The 8,919-nt window shown below is 41.5% G+C and overlaps 1 protein-coding gene across 1 annotated transcript in view; it reads right to left on the reverse strand.

The window, feature by feature from the left end:
* The window catches only part of sema4ba (sema domain, immunoglobulin domain (Ig), transmembrane domain (TM) and short cytoplasmic domain, (semaphorin) 4Ba), a 53,400-nt gene extending 46,029 nt beyond the window's left edge, over positions 1 to 7,371 (reverse strand). The window contains exon 1 of the mRNA XM_035907117.2: positions 7,238 to 7,371. The gene's annotated coding sequence lies outside the window, so the exon portion shown is untranslated. The remainder of the gene's footprint in view (positions 1 to 7,237) is intronic.
* Between the last annotated feature and the right edge of the window lie 1,548 nt (positions 7,372 to 8,919).

Here is an 8,919-nt window from a genome sequence, read left to right on the forward strand (position 1 = left end):
ACCAGTCCTTGCTATGGAAAAATGTGTATTTCCAACTGCTTGATGAGTGGTTGCAGGCAGTCACTGTGATAGCCACTAAAGCCCCAGTCCCACAAACCTAGAGACCACTCAGTGACAGCCCTCCACAATCTCTGGCCACCACTCACCAACCAGTTGGGGAGTAGTAACTCTACTCTACTTTAAATCTCAGCTTGTTCTAATTTCTTTACATATACCAAACCTGGTGTGGTCTTGCCTGGTGTGGTAGACCACACCAGGCAAGACCCCAGGTGCAAGCTGTGTAAAGATGCCCCTGAGACAATCCAGAACATAACAGCAGGGAGCAAGATGCTAGCATGCAGGGCATACATGGAACGCCATAACCAAGTTGCGGGCAAAGTATACAGAAACACCTGTGCCGAATATGGCCTGGAAGTCCCGAGGTCAAAATGTGACTTCCCCCCAAGGGTTATGGAGAATGAGCGAGCTAAGATACTGTAGGACTTCCAGATACAGACAGAAAAAAATGGTGGGGCTAACCAAGCGGACATAGTGGTGGTAGGCAAACAGAAGAAGACGGGTGTAGTGATCGATATAGCGGTTCCGAATGACAGCAACCTCCAAAAGAACGAACACAAGAAACTTGAGAAAAACCAAGGGCTCAGAGAAGAGCTCGAGAAGATGTGGAGGGTGAAGGTGGTCCCAGTGGTATTTGGAGCACTAGGTGCGGTGACTCCTAAGCTAGGCGAGTGGCTCCAGCAGATACTAAGTACAGATATAGCTAAGATACTGCGCAGGACCCTCAAGCTCCCAGGCCTCTGATAGAGGACCCGAGCTTGAAGGATATATATATATATATATATAAAAACTCAATTAATGTTTGCATTTGTAATATTTTTAATTTAAGCAAATATGAGTTAAACTATACAGAAAAGTACCAGCAAAGATGACACAGTTTGATGCGCAGCTGAGGTGACTGATTCATTTTCACATCCAATGTGATGGGAGCAGCATGTCAGATGGTGGGAGATACCCAGCATACGATCAATCACACTCTCTTCAGACACACCTGTGAATGTGGGATGTTGCGATTTTTCCTCCGGTGCTTTGTGTGTTTGGGGAGAAAAAAAATTGAAGCTGTGATGGCTCAGTATGACACGACTAAAGGCATGACTCCACCACCTCTCACATGAAACTCACCAGCAGAGAGGGTTTGTGGGATGAGTGCCCTCTGGCAGGAGGTGATGCCAGTGAACAAACCTGGTGCGTGCGTGTGTGTGTGTTTGATAGAGAAAAAGCTTTCGAGCGGCCCGTGTGACTCACCCTGGTCATTAAAGTTGCATACATGGTTATTTCCCCTGTGTCACCATCTTATGCATTACTCACTTGTCTGAAACCGCTACCAAAGGTTCCCAGTATTAACGGTCACACGGTTAACCAATCACCGCAATCTACGTGTAACTTCCCACATTATGACCTTTGTCACAACATGTGGCCGTTTCCTCCGCTAATTATTTTCCAATCTTTATCTTTTTAAAAAGAAACAGTTTGTTAAAGCGGGGCAAACGGGCGCACCTCCAGAGCAACTGGGTCAGTTTCAAATCCAACAGAGCAAGAGGAACAGCTCGAATGCTCCTCAGGTGGCCCAACATATCCGTGGCAGCGGCTCAACTTTCCTGTATTTTCCACCTCAGGTCTCCCTCCCCCACACATACACCCCCTCCCACTACCACATACAGTAACAACCATGTCCTACAATTGAGGGAGGATAATCTGCTCTTGACACAGCCAGAAATTTGATTTAGCAGCCACGAGCTATCACAACTCATGTCATAGAGTAAACTGGTGGGAAATATGACCTTTTGCACAGTCAGTGATTTTTCTGGATTATTTATACTGAGCTAGATGTTATTAATATAAATGGTTATACTAAGTGATTGTAGGCGATGCTGTAAATCAATAATCAGGACAGCCAGAAATATCAGACTGTTAAAACAGCTCTTTTAACGTGATTTGGTATCTTTTATTGTATGTATTAATCTTATTTAATTCACTTGTGCATTTGTATAGTTGTATCGGTGGTATTTTAGATTTGTTTTTATTGTTAGCTATTATTCTAAATGCTGCTTGTACATCTACACCTTGAACATCTGATATGTAATGGCAAAAAAGGATTCTGATTCTGACTGATAAAATACAAAATACATGGTCATTTTTACAGATCTTTCTTGAGTTTAGATATCAATATATTGCGGTATTAAGACTGCAACACAGTCAGATGGGTTGACAGAAGTTTAAACGCATATATTTTGATACAATTTTAACATTTTTTCAAGCAAAAACAAAAAAATTTAAAAAGGTTTGAGCTTCTCGCATGAGATTTTTTCTTTTTTCTTTTACTCTTACTTATAGGAAATGATTTAAATGATAGTAAATCGAACATCTTTGCATTCTGGACTGTAAATTAAAACATTATTTACTTTTTTATTACATTTATACAGTTTTAAGTTTTTTAATACAGTCCTGATCAAAAGTTTAAGACCACTTGAAAAATGTCAAAAACTCATATGTTGCAAGGTTGGATCTTAACAAGGTTCCAAGTAGAGCTTCAACATGCAGCAAGAAGAAATGAGAGTGAGACAAAATATTTTAGAATAGAGAATAGAATAGAATAAACCTTTATTATCCCACGAATTAGAAATTTGGGTGTTACACAGCTCTTATAGCAAGGGGAATATAAAATATAGAAGGAAGTCCTATATACACAAGCAACTGAAATTCGTATATACAGATGTACAAAGATATATTTTTATTATTACAGATATATTAAAACAGGCTGTGCTGCAGCTGATAAAAAGTTTAGGACCACATGCCTTTAAAAGGCCAAATCTGTCCAAAAATGTGTATTCACTCTCCTTTTCTGCCAGATAGTCACATTGTCATGACATTCTGATAGCAAAGGCAAAAAAACGTTCCCTTTTTGAAGTGGTTGTTGAACTGCATAAGCAGGGTCTCTCACAGCACGCCATCACTGCTGAGGTGGGAGGCAGTAAGACAGTCATTTGGAATGGAACAAAAAAGTCAAGTGGAAGACCCCAAAAAATTTCACCAGCACTGAGCCAGAGAATCCAATTGGCTGTTGGTCAAGACACTGGACGATCCTCAACCCAAAGTTACTATTGCCGACTGCAGCCCCATAACCATCATGGGGCATCTGAGACTGAAGGGCTTTAAAAACCAAAAGTGTCTTCAAAGGCCTCATCTCCTTGAACGCCACAGAACTGACCATTTGGACTTTACAAGAGAGCACCAAACATGGGACATTGAAAGGTAAAAAAAAAATGTATTCTCTGATGAGAAAAAAATTAACCCTGATGGTTTGCAACGTTACTGGCATGACAAGCAGATCCCACCTGAGATGTTTTCTACACGTCACAGTGGAGGGAGCGCCATAATGGTCTGGGGTGCTTTTTCCTTCAGTGGAACTATGGAGCTTCAGCAGGTGCAGGGGCGTCAAACGGCTGCTGGCTTTGTCAAGATGTTGCAGAGAGCAACCCTCATGACTGAGGGCCCTCGTCTGTGTGGTAATGACTGGGTTTTTCAGTAGGACAACACTACAGTACACAATAGGGGCGATCGTGGCTCAAGAGTTGGGAGTTCGCCTTGTAATCGGAAGGTTGCCGGTTCGAGCCCCAGCTTGGACAGTCTCGGTCGTTGTGTCCTTGGGCAAGATACTTCACCCGTTGCCTACTGGTGGTGGTCAGAGGGCCTGGTGGCGCCAGTGTCCGGCAGCCTCGCCTCTGTCAGTGCGCCCCAGGGTGGCTGTGGCTACAATGTAGCTTGCCATCACCAGTGTGTGAATGTGTGCGTGAATGGGTGGATGACAGGTTGTGTAAAGCGCTTTGGGGTCCTTAGGGACTAGAAAAGCGCTATACAAATACAGGCCATTTACCATTTACAATGCCCACAGGACAAGGGACTTCTCCCATCTTTTGGACCATCTTGCGTGTTCCCTGGTCTAAATCCAATCGGGAACCTTTGGGAATGGATGGCAAGGTAAGTTTACAAAAATGTACAACAGTTTCAGACAGTAGATGCCCTTCGTGCTGCCATCTTTACCACTTGGAGAAATGTTCCCACTCACCTCAAGGAAACACTTGCATCAAGCATGCCACAACAAATTTTTGAAGTGATCAACAATAACAGCGGAGATACTCATTACTGAGTTCATGTTTGAAACTTTGATTTCTGTTTTGGGGGGGGGGGGGTTTAAAGGTTTTTTGGGAGGTGTGGTCCTAGAACTTTTGATCAGCTGTAAAACAGCTTCTTTCAGTTTAAGAGTTGTTTTCAATAAATTGCATGCTCAAAAATGTTTTGTCTCACTCCTGTTTCTTCTTATTGCATGTTGAAGCTCTACTTGGAACCCTATTAAGATCCAACCATGCAACATATGAGTTTTTGCCATTTTTCAAGAGGTCTTAAACTTTTGATGGGGACAGTATAATGAATTAATTAACAAAAAAAGATATACACATATTTCTGAAAGACTGCAAACAAACTGCATTCATTTTCCCCCATATTAAATAAATGAGGTGTTCTGGATACCACCTTCAAATCTACCAGGGGATACACCAAGGTCTTCTCAAGCCAGCCAAAAGATACAATCTCTTCAGTGTGTCCTGGGTCTGTCCTGAGGCCTTCTCCTAGTGGAACACACCCAAAACACCTTATCCAAGAAGCATCCAGGAGGTATCTTGGTCAGATGCCCAAATGAACTCAACTGTCTCTTTACAAGTTCTAGTTCCAATGAAACAGGGGTATAAAAAATGTGTCCATGTGGCCAAAAATGGCCCGACAGAGGAACCAGTCCACTGCACTGGATGGCTTGGAAAAAAATGAGGGAAAACCTTTTAAACAAGCCACTTGATTGCCATTGCAGCAGCATGGTTGCTTGGTGGTTAGCATTAATGCATCACAACAAGAAGATCCTGGGTTTGAACCCTGAGTGAAGTTTTATATGTTCTTGTTGTATTTTCTTCGGAAGCTCTTGTTTCTTCCACCATCTCAGATAGCGCTATCTATCTCAGGCCAGAACATTTGTGAAAAAGATTATTAATCTTATTAGGGTTTTTTACTGATTAAATAAAGGTTTAATTAAAATCAAAAGGCATCCTGTCATGACAGGTGTTGTCCAAACTTTCAATTTCCTTTGCAGCCTTCTTCCTGACAAAAACACTAACCATGGTCTGCCATTTCCTGCAAATGTAACACTGCTGACCCCAGTTTTTGTTCTTTTCTTTGTAATAAAAGATGATATTCTCATTACACAGAAATTAGCAGCACATTGTTCAACATAGTCCATTGCCTTGATGATAAAATTGTACAAGAGGTCAGTAAGTCCGTAAAAGTCAAAACCTATACCCAATTTAAATTTGCACAATCTCACATTCAAGATCCTCTTCTGGCACAGCTCTGGATCGTTTTTCAGAGCAGCTGCTGCTTTTGTTTTTTATTTTTATCAGAAGGCTTCTGGCCACCACCACTGTTCAGATCTTTCCCTCAAAAGCACCTGGACATTAGAGAGAGTCTGGACTGACTGCCTGAGTGAAAACATAACATTGTACAAGTTCATGGAGCAATTTACTGAATTTAAAAAAAACAATGCTGTTCATCCTCCGCGGATTGAAAATTCTCAACTCCTCTGCTAAAAACTGCTTGGTTGTAGCCAGAGAGCCATCTTTCATTACCACCTAAAAGTGATCCTAAACATAAAATTTGAGCTTGAAACAAGAGCTGATGAGCACACAGTTTAAGTGTTCATTTATAAAGAGCTTTTGTGCTGGAATCTGTCTGGATCCAAGAAGATGACCTTGAATTGGAAATCTTCCACATTTAAATCGGGAAAGACTTTTTGATGTTTATGGACCTGTCCCCAGAACTTTTTCATACCGCATCCTACCCTCAAATGTAATTAAGTATGTTTTAAAATTCTGCTTTTCTGTCGATGTCACCTTGTCTTTAAGGTGGTGATACTGTTGGAGGTGAAAATGGAAAGTGGGACTGTTGCTTTCAGTTTTAACCTAGTCACAGCATGCATACAGTATGCCTGCTCTCATGAATAATATACTCTGTCCAACCACCTTCAATTACAAATGACTTCTACCCAGTGCGATAACCATAAAATAACCTTGAAAAGCATGGTTACTCTTTATCTAATCCAAGCAGAAATTGCAATCCAGAATAAATCATGATCCCAAAGAGCTAATGAGATTGTGCTTCAGAGACGTGTTAGTTCATTAAGCCAATTACTACAAAAGAGAAATGTTATACCACTAATGCACTGTGTACTCAGGGAAATGACCCAGTGAGATGAGTAGATAGAGAAAAAGGAAGAGGAAAAGAGTGATGACTCAAACACAGGGAAAACCCTCAAGATGAATTAGTTATAAGGCCATCTACATGTGGGGCAGACGAAATATGAAATATTAAGTTAGCATTTGATATAGCGAAAGAGTTAAGGTTAAACAACTCCTGAAAATAATCAACTACTATCCATCTAGAACCGTCCAACTGTGATGCTGTGCTGGAAGTACACATGCCGATCAAAAAAGTGTTTGATGAAGCACTGTAACCACAACGCTCTGCAAACTGCTGCTCATTTCTGAAGCAGTTAAAAATCTGCATGCAGATAACGCCCACTGCTTTGCTCGTATCAGCTACATGGCTGTCATTGTACACGCCCAGTTATTATTTTTTTCTTTTTTTGAGCGGACAAGTCAAAATGGGTCAAATATTCCAAGGAAGTACAAAATTATTATCACATGCAAATCTTCTTTTTTATAAGAGAAAGTGTAACAAAGCTGTGATCTTTAAAAAATATTTAAATCCATAAAAAAAGAAAAAGAACCTGAGGGAAAATTCTGCACAGGAGATGAGAAATCATTTCAAAATAAAGGTAATTATAGCTTTCCACGACACATGCTGAATTACCTCTGAGCCAGCACGGGGATCCGTCTCATCTTTACCATGGAAACCAACACCATACAGTACATGCACGCACACTGAGGGAGCAATTGCCATGACATCCAGCACTGTGGCGAGAAGAAGCTTTCAGCAACTAGACCAATTTACTCAGCAGCTAACTGGACAGTCAGTCAACCCTCTGTACTGTATATCACTCCCTATTTCACGCACTCTCCTCCTCTCTTTCCCCTCTTTTCCCCGTGAATTTCTTCTGTCATGATGCCAGACGAATTACCTTTCATCAGCAGAGGACAAGGTCTTGCAGTGCTTAGTAGGAGTGGCTCTCATTCAAGTGGTGACAGAGAAAAGAAAGCTCTGCAGGGATCCCTGCACAAGGATGCAGTTGAACCGGCACCGCACGCACGCATCCACCGCCACTATCACTACCAGCGAGTGCAACGGCAGCAGTAGCAAATCGGAAGGGGAGGGGTAAAAATAAATATATAAAAAAAGCAAGAGAGGGGGTTGCTCTATCAGCAGCAGGAGCATTACATCATAGGCTGCCTCTGTGGAAGGGTGGGAGAGGAGTGGACAGAGGAAGGGAGGTGCTCCTCGTAGCAGCAAAAGCTCCCTGTTACTGTTGAGCTCTTTTCTTCGCGTGCCCAAGTCCAAATTTAATATTTATGATCTGGTAACTGTGAAATGCCCTTGGTGGTTAGCATAAGACCTATTTAATCATTAACTCAGCTGCTCTTAATTGTGTACCTTCACCAGGATTTGTTGTCAGAATGGATATAATATGATGTACACTCTAATGTGGATCATCCCTTTGGGGCACAGAGTGCGTGTTTGTGTGTGAGTGTGTGTGTCCAGCTCATGGAAGCCTACACAATGTCTATTCTATGTGGTAATTGAATTGCGTGACCAGCAGTTGCTCGCCACTGCTCCCAAAGCATGCTGATATTCATCCCCGGAAAAAGGTCAACTGAGATTCCTCGGGGCAGTTGTGAGTGAATAGGTAAAAGTGTTTGGACTGCTCGTGATGATGAAAACTTATGTGTCGCAACAAATTTGTCAGAAACAACTGCATGATTATGCCGATGCTCTGAGCACATCTGGGAGGCAGGCGCGACCATAACGAGAGCACTACGGGTCACCTACCGCAGTGGACAGCTGTTAACCACCTACACACTGGTACACCGCAGACCACTGGCACGGACAACAATGCACTTGACAATAATGGTTAGTCAGAACCAAGTGATCCCACTTTTCCTGAACAAACACAAACAAAGCTCCCACAACTATGTACATGTTGTCAGAAGGACATACACTGGTCAACTAACAATATACATCCAATCCTTCAACAGTTAATAACAATGCTTTCCACGCCAGGTAGAAGGAAAGTCATTAAGAGGAACGTGGAAAGGAGGAGGAATCGTGGCAGCTCTTAAATTCTTGTTATTCCACTTTAAATCAGTCTTTTGAAAAGTAAGAAGCATTTCAAATTAAATGTTTTGACTGACAATTTTCATTTATATTATTTATTATTCTGCATGTTTTTTTCTGAATTGGTGGATTAATTGTGTGTTCTAAAAAAATAATTATGCCTTGGAGTGCAACAATTCCCCGTCTTACTAAAAGTCCAACATATTTAGTATCCCATGATGTGTGTACAGATGAATTTTTTTGGTAATTAAAACATCTTTGAAGAGCCTTTGGGATCCTTAGCTGAGTGTTTTAGTGTTCATGTTTGGCATGTAGCGGGTAGCCAGATCTCATTAATTTCTGTAGGTCGAAAGTATATTTCCAGCACAAGCTCTAATAAACCCACCATATGCTCCCTGCTGAGCACCAGACAGAATAAAAACAAACTTACCAGTTGGAGGTGAAACAAGCTGGAGACCCAAATATTTTTGGTAATTAACAGATGGATTCCAACCCATTTCCTCAATGTGATTACTGTGGAGAAAAAAATAT

Source organism: Neolamprologus brichardi, chromosome 7 (genome assembly GCF_056152115.1).
Source record: "Neolamprologus brichardi isolate AB-2024 chromosome 7, ASM5615211v1, whole genome shotgun sequence".
In the NCBI taxonomy this organism is placed as follows: Eukaryota; Metazoa; Chordata; class Actinopteri; order Cichliformes; family Cichlidae; genus Neolamprologus; species Neolamprologus brichardi.